Source organism: Hordeum vulgare, chromosome 7H (genome assembly GCF_904849725.1).
Source record: "Hordeum vulgare subsp. vulgare chromosome 7H, MorexV3_pseudomolecules_assembly, whole genome shotgun sequence".
Classification (NCBI taxonomy): Eukaryota; Viridiplantae; Streptophyta; class Magnoliopsida; order Poales; family Poaceae; genus Hordeum; species Hordeum vulgare.
The window spans coordinates 110,390,544-110,405,824 of record NC_058524.1 but is presented as its reverse complement, the minus strand read 5'-3'; positions in this window follow the sequence as shown (position 1 = coordinate 110,405,824).

Below are 15,281 nucleotides of genomic sequence, written 5' to 3'. Positions count from 1 at the left end.
AACTCGACATCAGTTAATGCTCAAAAATAATATAAATTGGTAAATAAATACCCCAAAATTATTATAAAATGATAATATATGAGCATGGAACAATAAAAAATTATAGATACGTTGGAGACTTATCAAGCATCCTCAAGATTAATTCCTACTCGTCCTCGAGTATGTAAATGATAAAAACAGAATTTTGATGTGACATGATATCCATGATGTAACCTTATGCATGTATGCTCATTGAGAAATGATGAACTAAAAAATATCAACACAACAATACAAAATCACTAATCTTTCAAGGTATACAATCCTCAAAGATTGTTTTGCCCCTATCCATCTTATTATATTAGCAAGACATAGCTCCATCTTCACCACATTAATACAAATGTCAAGCACCATGGTGTCCAATGAGGCAATTGTATCATACTTTTTCAATATGCATCATACTTTTTCAATATGCATCAACTTTCTATTCTTCATGCAATACATGAGCGTTAACCATTGTACATATCATAAAGGTGGAATATAATATGGTGGTAGGTTCAAAGGGTTAAAAGTGGATAATATAGTCTCACATCAACTAGGCGTACCAACTAGTTATGGAGATGCTCGTCCATAGATATCGATGCAAGGAGTAGGGATTGGCATGCAAATGATGCACTATAGCTACAAGTGTATGAAATCTCCATTGAAGCTAAGCGGGGTGTGCATCCAACTTGCTTGCTCATGGAGACCTCGGGAATTTTAGGAAGCCCGTCATCGGAATATACAATTCAACTTTACGAAAAAGTGATTCCCACTAGCATATGAATGATATAACATGAGACTCTCTATATGAAGAACAATGCGCCACTTGGAGGCACAAATGTGGTAAAGGATAGTAGCAAAGTCCCTTCTCCCTTTTTCTCTCATTAATTTTTTTCTTTTTTCATTTTATTATTATGGTGGAATCATTTGGCCTCTCCCATTTTTATTTTCTCACTAGGACAATGCTCTAATAATGATCATCATCACACTTTTATTTACTTGCAACTCAATATGAAAACTGATAGGACGATATGACTATGTATGAATGCCTCTGGCAGTATACCTGGATGTGCTAGCAGTGTATGAGGATGGGCAAACATCTAGCACTACATGTATCAAAAATATGATGAATGCTGGCTTTGCCACAAATACTATGTCAGCTCTATATGATCATGCAAAGCATTATGATGATGAACGAACTAGTCATGTGAAGTGATGATGGCATTTGCATTGCAATATATCTCGGAATGGCTATGTAAATGGCATGATAGGTAGGTATGGTGGCTGTTTTCAAGAGGATATAAAAAGGTTTATGTGAAACAGAGCATGTCATGTCACGGGGTTTTGATGCACCGGCGAAAGTTGCACCGATCCTTAAGGTGAGAACGGGAGATGCATTGTACTAAAGAGGCTAGCAAATACGAGGAAGTGAGATTGCGTATGCCCAAGGTAACACATTAGACATGAAGAACTCATGTACTTATTGCATAGTTTTATTAGTTTTATCACAAATCAAAGTACTACTCGCATGCCCCGAGGGAGAGGGTTGGTAGGAATTAATCATCGATCGTGCGATTCAGACTCAAAACAACACTAGGATTTCTACGAGGAATAGAAATTCTCACACATCATCACCATGCCCTCTTAATTTTTTAGATGAACAAGAAGTTTAACATCTTTTAATACCTACACCTATCTGAATTAATAGTAATGCACTCACACCTTTTTCATATCACCACATCAATATCATTAACCTATAGTTTTAATTATCACTCATTGAATACCCATTATTTATTATCTAGTCTTATGACCCATGCAAATTACCATCACTATTTATCTAACTCTAAAACAAATATAAGTGAACAAAACGAGCATAATATTTCTATAAAATATACACACCACCATGTTCAAAAAGATATAAGTGTAGTACTAGAGCAACTACTAAGCTCAAAAGATATAAGCGAAGCACATAGAGTATTCTAACAAATTGTGATGATGTGGTATCTCTCTCAAATAGGTGTGTCCAGTAAATGATTATTGTGCAAAACTGAAAGTAAAAGCAAACAACGTTCCACGCAAAACTCATATCATGTGATGAATAAAAATATAGCTCCAAGTGACATACCGACGGATTGAGACAAGAAGAGGGGATGCCTTCTAGGGCATTCCCAAGCTTAGACGCTTGAGTCTTCCTAGAGTATTACCTTGGGGTGCCTTGGGCATCCCTAAGATTAGGCTTTTTTCTGCTCCTCAATCCCTTGTCTATCGGGATAATACCTAAAACTTGAAAACTTCAATCACATAAAACTCAACAAAACTTCGTGAGATTTGTTAGTATAAGCAATATATAAAATACTTTCAGGTGCTATTATAAATTGATTCTTATTTTATTTTAACATAGGGTATTGTATTCTAACTTCTCCATAGCTTATAACCCCCGATACAATCCATAGCATCATCAAAACAAGCAAACTACGCAAGCAAATATAAAATCTGACTAAAACAGAACAATGTGTAGTAATCTGTCATGAACCTATACTTCTGTAACTCCAAAAATTCTGAAACATTACAAAGACCTGAAAAATTATCATCGCAATATTTTGTAAAAATCAAGCTTAAAAATACGTTCTAGTAAAATCATAGAAATTCTGCACTAGACGTCAAAGTTTTTTGTTTTTGCACCATATCAATTCTACTCATCATGCAAATCACCCCAAAGGCTCTACTTCACACAAACAGTAATTTAAACATAAAAACACATTAGTTATAGAGGAAATAATAATGTTATCACAAGAAACATAAAGTTAAAAGCAAAAATAAAGATAACTATTGGGTTGCCTCCCAACAACCATTATTGTTTCACACCCCTAGCTAGGCATATTGCATAGTTTCAAGTGTTGTCATCTTTGTAAGAATGACCGATCATGCTATAATCATATTCCCTTATTTTAGCAGAAATATTTATGATAGGTAAGCAAAAATAAGTGGAGGGACTAAATAGCACAATGTTAGGATCCGAAAGGTCTACTTCTCGAGGAACACGAGGCTCTTCCTTAGGTTTTCCATAAGTGATAGTTAGTTCCTCATTGTATAAATTCCTATGGAGGCATTTACTTAATTTTATTTGAAGCTCATAATCCAATCCAAGTTTTGGTATATCAAATTGGTCATTGTGTTCAGAAATCTAATCAACTAAGAGATTAAGCAGTACCTACTTTCTAAGGTTCTTATCATAAGCAACATAGTCTGTGGATCTTAATTTTCTTATTTCTTCCAACTCGTAAAGAATTCCCTCTATGGGTGGGCACTCACCGTTAACCCTATAATGATAAAATATATGCCTACCTTCTTATATGATATTACTAAATTCTTGACAAAGAAATATAGTAGCTAGACGTTTAGTGGAAGCTTCATGTATATTAGAGAATTCTAGGAACAACCATTGTATAAAAGGATGCATGTGCACAAATTGTCTCTCCAATTTTACTATAAGCGAAGATATGACATCCACATAACTTTTAGTTCTAGCAAAAATACAAACTCCTATCAATGGTAATGATCCTGCACAAGTGAAAAAATCTTGGATCACACTCTTTCCAAAAATATTACCACTTCCTCTGCGGAGTTTCTTAGTTTGCATAATAGGTTCCACCTTAAGGGGGATCATCATTCGCAAGATTATCAAGTTTTTCATTATCATGTTCATCATTTTTTTAGCATTATCATCACAAGGTGAAGTTGGCAAATCAAGGGTTTCCGCACTAGAGGTGAAGGCATCACTAATTTCAAACTCACACATGATAGCAACTTTCAAGCAAACTAGAGAGCGAAGATTCAATCTAGTGATGAGCTAAGCAAGCAAAGGTAAATATTTTTGATTTTTATTTTTATGAGACAAACTAAATATACCAGCAAATAAAAAGAGGAACAAGTGAATTAAAATTTGTGTGAAGTTACTTGGTAGTTGGTGATGATATTCCCTGGCAACGGCGCCAAAAATCCTTCCTCATATTTGTCATCTACGTTGGATTTTCCGTGAATAGGAACGGGTTATCGCAACATGATACGTCTCCGTCGTATCTACTTTTCCAAACTCTTTTGCCCTTGTTTTGGACTATAATTTGCATGATTTGAATGGAACTAACCCGGATTAACGTTGTTTTCAGCAAAATTGCCATGGTGTTGTTTTTGCGCAGAAATAAAAGTTCTTGGAATGACCTGGAAATTTACGGGGATTTTTTGTGGAATATATCAGAAATACTGCGCAAGAATCAACCGAGGAAGTGGAGCATGGATCCCACAAGCCCACCAGGCGCGCCCCCTGGCCGCGCCTGGCAGGCTTGTGGGGCCCATGTTGCTCCACCGCCTCCAAATCCAGCTCTATTTAGTCCCTTTCGTCCGGGAAAAAAATCAAGGAGAAGAGTTCATCGCGTTTTACGATATGGAGGCGCCGCCACCTCCCGTTCTTCCTCTGGAGGGTAGATCTAGAGTCCGTTCTGGGCTCCGGAGAGGGGAGATCGTCGTCATCGTCATCACCAACCTTCCTTCATCGCCAATTCCATGATGCTCTTCACCGTTCGTGAGTAATCTCATCGTAGGCTTGCTGGACGGTGATGGGTTGGATGAGATCTATCATGTAATTGAGTTAGTTTTGACGGAGATTGATCCCTAGTATCCAATATGTTCTGAGATTGATGTTGCTACTACTTTGCCATGCTTAATGCTTGTCACTAGGGCCCGAGTGCCATGATTTCGGATCTGAACCTATTATGTTGTCGCCAATATATGTGTGTTATTGATCCTATCTTGCAAGTTGTAGTCACCTACTATGTGTTATGACCTGGCAACCCCGGAGTGACAATAGCCGGAACCACTCTCGGAGATGACCATAGTATGAGGAGTTCATGTATTCACTAAGTGTTAATGCGTTGGTCCGGTTCTTTATTAAAAGGAGAACCTTAATATCCCGTAGTTTCCATTAGGACCCCGCTGCCACGGGAGGGATGGACAATAGATGTCATGCAAGTTCTTTTCCCTAAGCACGTATGCCTACATACGGAATGCATGCCTACATTACATTGATGAACTGGAGCTAGTTATATATCTCTCCGTGTTATAACTATTGCATGTTGAATACCATCCGGCATAATCATCCATCACCGATCCAACGCCTACGAGTTTTTCCTACTGGTCCTTGCTACGTTACTTTGCTGTTACTGCTGTCACTGCTGCTACTGTTACTCTGTTGCTACTACTGTTACTCTGTTGCTACTGTTGTCACTTTGCTGCTACTGGTTACTGCTACTACTGTTGCTATCACACTACTCTGCTACAGATACTTTTCTGCAGATACTAAGTCTTTTAGGTGTGGTTGAATTGACAACTCAACTGCTAATACTTGAGAATATTCTTTGGCTTCCCCTTGCGTCGAATCAATAAATTTGGGTTGAATACTCTACCCTCGAAAATTGTTGTGATCCCCTATACTTGTGGGTTATCACAACACAATGTGGGTACCTATTTCGCCCAGTTATGAAACCAAGGTTTATCGAACCAATACGAATATCAACCACAACCGTCTTCAACGGTTGTACACAAAAGAACAAACAACTTGCACTCAACACGGACAAGAGGGTTGTCAATCCTCTTGCTCTTATTATTTGCAAGCGAGTGAGGTGTGTAGATAATTGTAGGTAGCAAGATAAAATGAAACCAAGTATGCATGATGGCATTCCCTCAAACACGCCCTATTGTTCTTAGAAAGCTTAGCGGTGTCTTTTTTAACACAACACAAACGCAAGCACTCATCCCTGTGAACGCACACACGCCCAACCTATCCCTATGAGCACCTCCGACAGACTGAGCCAACATATCATCTTCAGATTTATGAAGTCACCGTAGGCGTCTCGTCGTCGACGAAAAAGTCTCCTCCCATTAAAAGCGTATCGTCGAAAACCATGAAATAAATCCAGGAATAATGCAAGTAAGAGGCTTGAATCCTCGTGGGCTAAGATACCAGCTGAGTAGTGTCAAAACATGCCCGCTAAGGGCTTGCGGACGTTAACGGGCTTCGCTAACGTGAAATTTCCAAAAAATATTTTGTAAACATTTTTTGAAAAACAAGAGCAAAAGTGAAAACATAAACTGTTTCGTATTTACAAACAATTTTTACAAAACTCAAAACATTTTTTGAAATTCTTAATGAATATTTTATGAATTGGCGAACAAATTGTGAAAAAATGAACATTTTTTGAATTTGTAATTTTTTCCGAAAACATAGCATTTATTGAATTCGTGAACAAACTTTGAAAACATGATCATTTTTGGAACAAATTTCAAAACATGAAGGGTTTTTTAAATGTGTGAACAAACTTTAAGAAACATGAACAATTTCTTGAAATCCTTGAGCTTTTTAGTTTGTGAATAAAATGCAAACATTTCTTGAAACTTTAAACAATTTTGAATTTTGGAACATTTCTCGAAAAGGAGCAAACAAAATTTCAAATTATAATCTTTTTTTGATTTTCTGAACAAAAATTAAAACATGATAGTTTTTTAAATGTGTTAACAAATTTTAAAAACGGGAACAATTTTTTTGAAATCCTTAAAAAAATTAGTTTGTGAACACAATTTGCAAATGTGAACATTTTTTAAATTTTAAACTGTTTTGAATTTTTGAACATTTCTCGAAAAGAAGCAGACAAAATTTGAAATTATATACTTTTCTGGAATGTCTGAACAACTTCCTTGAAATCTTGAAAATTTATTGAAAATGTGAACAGAAATCTTATAATCTATAAAACGTGAACAAAATATTGAATGTTTGATTTTTTATTAAAAATTTAAATAAATTCTGGAATCAAATATTTTTTTGAAAAAGTGAACAAATTTTGAAAATCTGAACCAAGTTTGAAAGTTTGAACTTTTTTTGAATTATTTGAAATTATGGAAAACAAAAATTGGTACGCAGAAAAGAAATAGGAAAAAGCAAAATGCAAAAGGCAAAAAGCAAAAAAGAAAAACCGGAATAACCAAGAAGTAGAAATTTAAAAGAAAAAACCTTATGGGAACCTTCTAGAAGGTTCCCTAAACCAGTAGTAATCTCTCCCTAATAATAAAGCACGGAGTGTTTTTGTCGTATGCTGTCGGTGTTTTTGCAAAAAAGCCCCTCATGTTTTCTAAAATTAACCTGCGGTCCATGTTTATGTCGAACACGTTTTTGTGTAGAACAACCTCCGCAGTTGCCTCTACAATCCATGGTTACTAGAAATTAGCTGCTACTTCCTATTTGAGAAAGAACAGAGGGGGTGAGAAGAGAAAGAGGAGACCGGGGAGATGCACGGGGAGGAGATGGCTCACCGGCGTGGTCTTGCTGCAGGTCGCACTCACGGGATAGAGCATATGAGGTTGGGGATGGAGGGCAGATCCGATCCGGTGGCAGCCTGTCAAACCCGGCGACGGGAGGAGCAGACGAGGCCGACGACGGTCGCGAGGGGGTAGCCGAATCCGGAAGCGACGATGGAGGCAGATCCGGCGGCGACCCATTGAATCCGATGACAAGAGGAGCAGACGAGGCCGGCCGGATCCATACGAATCTGGTCCGATGGGAGGCGATCCAGCGGTGGATGGACTTGGTTGGGTGTCTCCCTCTGGGAAAAAGCAGGGAAAGGGAGAGGCCGGGGACACGTAGGGCTGAATGAATTGATGGATGGGGTAGGGTTGGGTTGAGTGGAGTCAAGTTTTGGGCTGGTTGGACTCGATGTCTCTTTTTTTTCCTTTTTAATTAAACACAAACTTGAATAAATTAAAGAAAGAGAAAGAATTTAGACCAACGAAGTCATTTCTTTGGGATCAAAGAAATACGGGGAATCTATACCTAATAATAAAGCGGCTATTCCTTCCGTCGAAAACCCACTTTGGAATTTTTATAAAAAAGCCCCTGTAATTTCTGTTATTCAACCCGCGCTCCATCATTTATCTGCAACGCAAAAGGAAAAAACGATTCGCTGCAAAAATTATACCCGTACGCATCGCCTCCTCCCGTCGACCCTGGGCCACCCTGGCCTGTGCCCAGGCCGCTCCACCACTCACCGCTGCGGCCAACCTCAACCGTCACCGCTGACGATCTCAACCCACCCGCCTCCGCGGTCGTACCTCTCCCCGCTCATTGCCCCTGTTGCGGCGCTCGAGCGCATCACGTCGACCCTCGTCCACCCTCGCTTGTGCCCAGGCCACTGCCACACCACTCGCCGTCGCGACCGACCTCAACCACCACTGTTGTCGATCTCAATCCACCCGCCTCCGTGGCCGTACATCTGCCCGCTTGCTGCCCCCGTTTCGGCGCTCGAGCACAGCTTCTGGATCAAATCAACGCGACAGCTACAGTGACTAGAGATGATGCGTCTTCTCGATGCAGAACGGTGGCGACGCGCGGATAAGGCGCGGCGAAGCAAAGTACTTGCAGGTGGAGGCGGCCCTCCATGGCTCACACGGGGAACTCCGAGGTTATGGCGCAGCAACGGCGACTCCTTATGGCCAGATAGAGGCGCCTAACCCTTGCTCCCCTCATCGTATCCCCTCCTCCGGCAGGAACTCATCATCTAGTGAGATCCCCTCCCCATGCCTCCAACCATGTGCCAAGCACCGGCAAGAAATTTTGTTTTGTGGGGATTTGTTTGCTGATGAATGAATGTATTGAATGTAAGATTGTATTGTTGTAGAGACAGAGAATGGAACACCACCTTTAGTTTGTCATCTAATCCCACATTCTCTGCCACACCACTCGCCGCCGCGGCCGACCTCAACCACCACTATTGTCGATCTCAACCCACCCGCCTCCGCGGCTGTACCTCTGCCCCGCTTGCTGCCCCCGTTTCGGCGCTCGAGCACAGCTTCTGGATCAAATCAACGCGACAGCTACAGTGACTATGGATGATGCGTCTGCTCGATGCAGAACGGTGGCGGCGCGCGGATAAGGAGCGGCGGAGCGAAGTACTTGCAGGTGGAGGCGGGCCTCCATGGCTCACACGGGGAACTCCGAGGTTATGGCGCGGCAACGACGACTCCTTATGGCCAGATAGAGGCGCCTAACCCTTGCTCCCCTCATCGTATCCCCTCCTCCAGCAGGAACTCATAATCCGGTGAGATCCCCTCCCCATGCCTCCAACCGTGTGCCAAGCACCGGCAAGAAATTTTGTTTTGTGGGAATTTGTTTGCTGATGAATGAATGTATTGAATGTAAGATTGTATTGTTGTAGAGACAGAGAATGGAACACCACCTTTAGTTTGTCATATGATCCCACATTCTTTGCCACACCACTCGCCGCCGCGGCCGACCTCAACCACCACTGTTGTCGATCTCAACCCACCCGCCTCCGCGGCCGTACCTCTGCCCGCTTGCTGCCCCCGTTTCGGCGCTCGAGCATAGCTTCTGGATCAAATCAACGCGACAACTACAGTGACTATGGATGATGCGTCTGCTCGATGCAGAATGGTGGCGGTGCGCGGATAAGGCGCGGCGGAGCGAAGTACTTGCAGGTGGAGGCGGGCCTCCATGGCTCACACGGGGAACTCCGAGGTTATGGCGCGGCAACGGCGACTCCTTATGGCCAGATAGAGGCGCCTAACCCTTGCTCCCCTCATCGTATCCCCTCCTCCGGCAGGAACTCATCATCCGGTGAGATCCCCTCCCCATGCCTCCAACCGTGTGCCAAGCACAACCGTGTGCCAAGCACCGACAAGAAATTTTGTTTTGTGGGGATTTGTTTGCTGATGAATGAATGTATCGAATGTAAGATTGTATTGTTGTAGAGACAGAGAATGGAACAACACCTTCAGTTTGTCATATGATCCCACATTCTCTGCCACACCACTCGCCGCCGCGGCCGACCTCAACGACCACTGTTGTCGATCTCAACCCACCCGCCTCCGCGGCCGTACCTCTACCCGCTTGATGCCCCCGTTTCGGCGCTCGAGCAATGCTTCTGGATCAAATCAACGCGACAGCTACAATGACTATGGATGATGCGTCTGCTCGATGCAGAACTGTGGCGGCGTGCGGATAAGGCGCTGCGGAGCGAAGTACTTGGAGGTGGAGGCGGGCCTCCATGCCTCACATGGGGAACTCCGAGGTTATGGCGCGTCAACGGCGAATCCTTATGGCCAGATAGAGGCACCTAACCCTTGCTCCCCTCATCGTATCCCCTCCTCCGGCAGCAACTCATCATCCGGTGAGATCCCCTCCCCATGCCTCCAACCGCGTGCCAAGCACCAGCAAGAAATTTTGTTTTGTGGGTATTTGTTTGCTGATGAATGAATGTATTGAATGTAAGATTGTATTGTTGTACAGACAAAGAATGGAACACCACCTTCAGTTTGTCATTTGATCACACATTCTCTGCCACACCACTCGCCATCGCGGCCAACCTCAGCCACCACTGTTGTCGATCTCAACCCACCCGCCTCCGCGGCCGTACCTCTGCCCGCTTGCTGCCCCCGTTTCGGCGCTCGAGCACAGCTTCTGGATCAAATCAACGCGGCAGCTACAGTAACTATGGATGATGCGTCTGCTCGATGCAGAACGGTGGCGGCACACGGATAAGGCGCGGCGGAGCGAAGTACTTGGAGGTGGAGGCGGGCCTCCATGGCTCACACGGGGAACTCCGAGGTTATGGCGCGGCAATGGCGACTCCTTATGGCCAGATAGAGGCGCCTAACCCTTGCTCCCCTCATCGTATCCCCTCCACCGGCAGGAACTCATCATCCGGTGAGATCCCCTCCCCATGCCTCCAACCGTGTGCCAAGCACCGGCAAGAAATTTTGTTTTGTGGGGATTTGTTTGCTGATGAATGAATGTATTGAATGTAAGATTGTATTGTTGTAGAGACAGAGAATGGAACAACACCTTCAATTTGTCATCTGATCACACATTCTCTGCCACACCACTCGCCGCCGCGGCCGACCTCAACCACCACTGTTGTCGATCTCAACCCACCCGCCTCCACGGCCGTACCTTTGCCCGCTTGCTACCCCCGTTTCGGCGCTCGAGCACAGCTTCTGGATCAAATCAACGCGACAGCTACAATGACTATGGATGATGCTTCTGCTTGATGCAGAATGGTGGCGGCGCGTGGATAAGGCGCTGCGGAGCGAAGTACTTGCAGGTGGAGGCGGGCCTCCATGGCTCACACGGGGAACTCCGAGGTTATGGCGCGGCAACGGCGAATCCTTATGGACAGATAGAGGCGCCTAACCCTTGCTCCCCTCATCGTATCCCCTCCTCCGGCATCAACTCATCATCCAGTGAGATCCCCTCCCCATGCCTCCAACCGTGTGCCAAGCACCAGCAAGAATTTTTGTTTTGTGGGTATTTGTTTGCTGATGAATGAATGTATTGAATGTAAGATTGTATTGTTGTAGAGACAAAGAATGGAACACCACCTTCAGTTTGTCATCTGATCACACATTCTCTGCCACACCACTCGCCACCGTGGCCGACCTCAGCCACCACTGTTGTCGATCTCAACCCACCCGCCTCCGCGGCCGTACCTCTGCCCGCTTGCTGCCCCCGTTTCGGCGCTCGAGCACAGCTTCTGGATCAAATCAACGCGGCAGCTACAGTGACTATGGATGATGCGTCTGCTCGATGCAGAACGGTGGCGGCGCGCAGATAAGGCGCGATGGAGCGAAGTACTTGGAGGTGGAGGTGGGCCTCCATGGCTCACACGGGGAACTCCGAGGTTATGGCGCGGCAACGACGACTCCTTATGGCCAGATAGAGGCGCCTAACCCTTGCTCCCCTCATCGTATCCCCTCCTCCGGCAGCAACTCATCATCCGGTGAGATCCCCTCCCCATGCCTCCAACCGTGTGCCAAGCACCGGCAAGAAATTTTGTTTTGTGGGGATTTGTTTGCTGATGAATGAATGTATTGAATGTAAGATTGTATTGTTGTAGAGACAGAGAATGGAACAACACCTTCAGTTTGTCATCTGATCACACATTCTCAGCCACACCACTCGCCGCCGCGGCCGACCTCAACCATCACAGTTGTCGATCTCAACCCACCCGCCTCCACGGCCGTACCTCTGCCCGTTTGCTGCTCCCGTTTCGGCGCTCGAGCACAGCTTCTAGATCAAATCAATGCGACAGCTACAGTGACTATGGATGATGCTTCTGCTCGATGCAGAACGGTGGCGGCGCGCGGATAAGGCGCTGCGGAGCGAAGTACTTGGAGGTGGAGGCGGGCCTCCATGGCTCACACGGGGAACTCCGAGGTTATGGCGCGGCAACGACGACTCCTTATGGCCAGATAGAGGCGCCTAACCCTTGCTCCCCTCATCGTATCCCCTCCTCCGGCAGCAACTCATCATCCGGTGAGATCCCCTCCCCATGCCTCCAATCGTGTGCCAAGCACCTGCAAGAAATTTTGTTTTGTGGGGATTTGTTTGCTGATGAATAAATGCATTGAATGTAAGATTGTATTGTTGTAGAGACAGAGAATGGAACACCACCTTTAGTTTGTCATCTGATCACACATTCTCTGCCACACCACTCGCCACCGCGGCCGACCTCAACCACCACTGTTGTCGATCTCAACCCACCCGCCTCCACGGCCGTACCTTTGCCCACTTGCTGCCCCCGTTTTGGCGCTCGAGCACAGCTTCTGGATCAAATCAACGCGACAGCTACAATGACTATGGATGATGCTTCTGCTCGATGCAGAACGGTGGCGGCGCGTGGATAAGGCGCTGCGGAGTGAAGTACTTGCAGGTGGAGGCGGGCCTCCATGGCTCACACGGGGAACTCCGAGGTTATGGCGCGGCAACGGCGAATCCTTATGGCCAGATAGAGGCGCCTAACCCTTGCTCCCCTCATCGTATCCCTTCCTCCGGCATCAACTCATCATCCGGTGAGATCCCCTCCCTATGCCTCCAACCGTGTGCCAAGCACCGGCAAGAAATTTTGTTTTGTGGGTATTTGTTTGCTGATGAATGAATGTATTGAATGTAAGATTGTATTGTTGTAGAGACAAAGAATGGAACACCACCTTCAGTTTGTCATGTGATCACACATTCTCTGCCACACCACTCGCCACCGCGGCCGACCTCAGCCACCACTGTTGTCGATCTCAACCCACCCGCCTCCGCGGCCGTACCTCTGCCCGCTTGCTGCCCCCGTTTCGGCGCTCGAGCACAGCTTCTGGATCAAATCAACGCGGCAGCTACAGTGACTATGGATGATGCGTCTGCTCGATGCAGAACGGTGGCGGCGCGCGGATAAGGCGCGACGGAGCGAAGTACTTGGAGGTGGAGGCGGGCCTCCATGGCTCACACGGGGAACTCCGAGGTTATGGCGCGGCAACGACGACTCCTTATGGCCAGATAGAGGCGCCTAACCCTTGCTCCCCTCATCGTATCCCCTCCTCCGGCAGCTACTCATCATCCGGTGAGATCCCCTCCCCATGCCTCCAACCGTGTGCCAAGCACCGGCAAGAAATTTTGTTTTGTGGGGATTTGTTTGCTGATGAATGAATGTATCGAATGTAAGATTGTATTGTTGTAGAGACAGAGAATGGAACAACACCTTCAGTTTGTCATCTGATCACACATTCTCTGCCACACCACTCGCCGCCGCGGCCGACCTCAACCACCACAGTTGTCGATCTCAACCCACCCGCCTCCACGGCCGTACCTCTGCCTGTTTGCTGCCCCCGTTTCGGCGCTCGAGCACAGCTTCTAGATCAAATCAATGCGACAGCTACAGTGACTATGGATGATGCTTCTGCTCGATGCAGAACGGTGGCGACGCGCGGATAAGGCGCTGCGGAGCGAAGTACTTGCAGGTGGAGCGGGCCTCCATGGCTCACACGGGGAACTCCGAGGTTATGGCGCGGCAACGGCGAATCCTTATGGCCAGATAGAGGCGCCTAACCCTTGCTCCCCTCATCGTATCCCCTCCTCCGGCAGCAACTCATCATCCGGTGAGATCCCCTCCCCATGCCTCCAACCGTGTGCCAAGCACCAGCAAGAAATTTTGTTTTGTGGGGATTTGTTTGCTGATGAATGAATGTATTGAATGTAAGATTGTATTGTTGTAGAGACAGAGAATGGAACACCACCTTCAGTTTGTCATCTGATCACACATTCTCTGCCACACCACTCGCCACCGCGGCTGACCTCAACCACCACTGTTGTCGATCTCAACCCACCGGCCTCCGCGGTCGTACCTCTGCCCGCTTGCTGCCCCCGTTTCGGCGCTCGAGCACAACTTCTGGATCAAATCAACGCGACAGCTACAGTGACTATGGATGATGCGTCTGCTCGATGCAGAATGGTGGCGGCGCGCGGATAAGGCGCGGCGGAGCGAAGTACTTGGAGGTGGAGGCGGGCCTCCATGGCTCACATGGGGAACTCCGAGGTTATGGGGCGGCAACGACGACTCCTTATGGCCAGATAGAAGCGCCTAACCTTTGCTCCCCTCATCGTATACCCTCCTCCGGCAGGAACTCATCATCCGGTGAGATCCCCTCCCCATGCCTCTAACCGTGTGCCAAGCACCGGCAAGAAAATTTGTTTTATGGGGATTTGTTTGTTGATGAATGAATCTATTGAATGTAAGATTATATTGTTGTAGAGACAGAGAATGGAACACCACCTTCAGTTTGTCATCTGATCCCACATTCTTTAATCCATGAGTGAAATAAGATAACAGTCCATTGATCACTTCACGTAGCTCCTTTGTTTTGTTTTGCTTGTCCCACTCAATTTCTCATCATGGTGAAATTAACAATGGACGGGTTGATTTCTCAAGAAAATAGGATAGGACTCACTACATTAGTTAGTTAGCTTATTATTTTAATAAATCAAAATGATTATAAAAAAATTAAAAGCGTGTGGTATTTTTTTCTCCCGTTTCAACGCACGGGCCCTTTTGCTAGTTTAAATAAAGTGCTTTGAAGACTTCTATAAATTTTATATTTCATGTTGGACACATCAAATATTCATGTTGCAACACACGGGCATATGTGAACACTAAGGTTATTGTCGGTAATTCAAATGAGATGCCATGTTAAAATAAAAAACATAAACCTATTAGGGCCTTGAGTCATGGTTATTACATTAAAAACATGTATTATTTTATCTCCCGTTGCAACGTACGGTTCTTTTGATAGTACTAGCAAAAAAACCGTGCGTTGCAACGGAAGAGAAAATAACACACGCTTTGAACGCAATATATTTTCATATGACATCACATTTGTGTTGC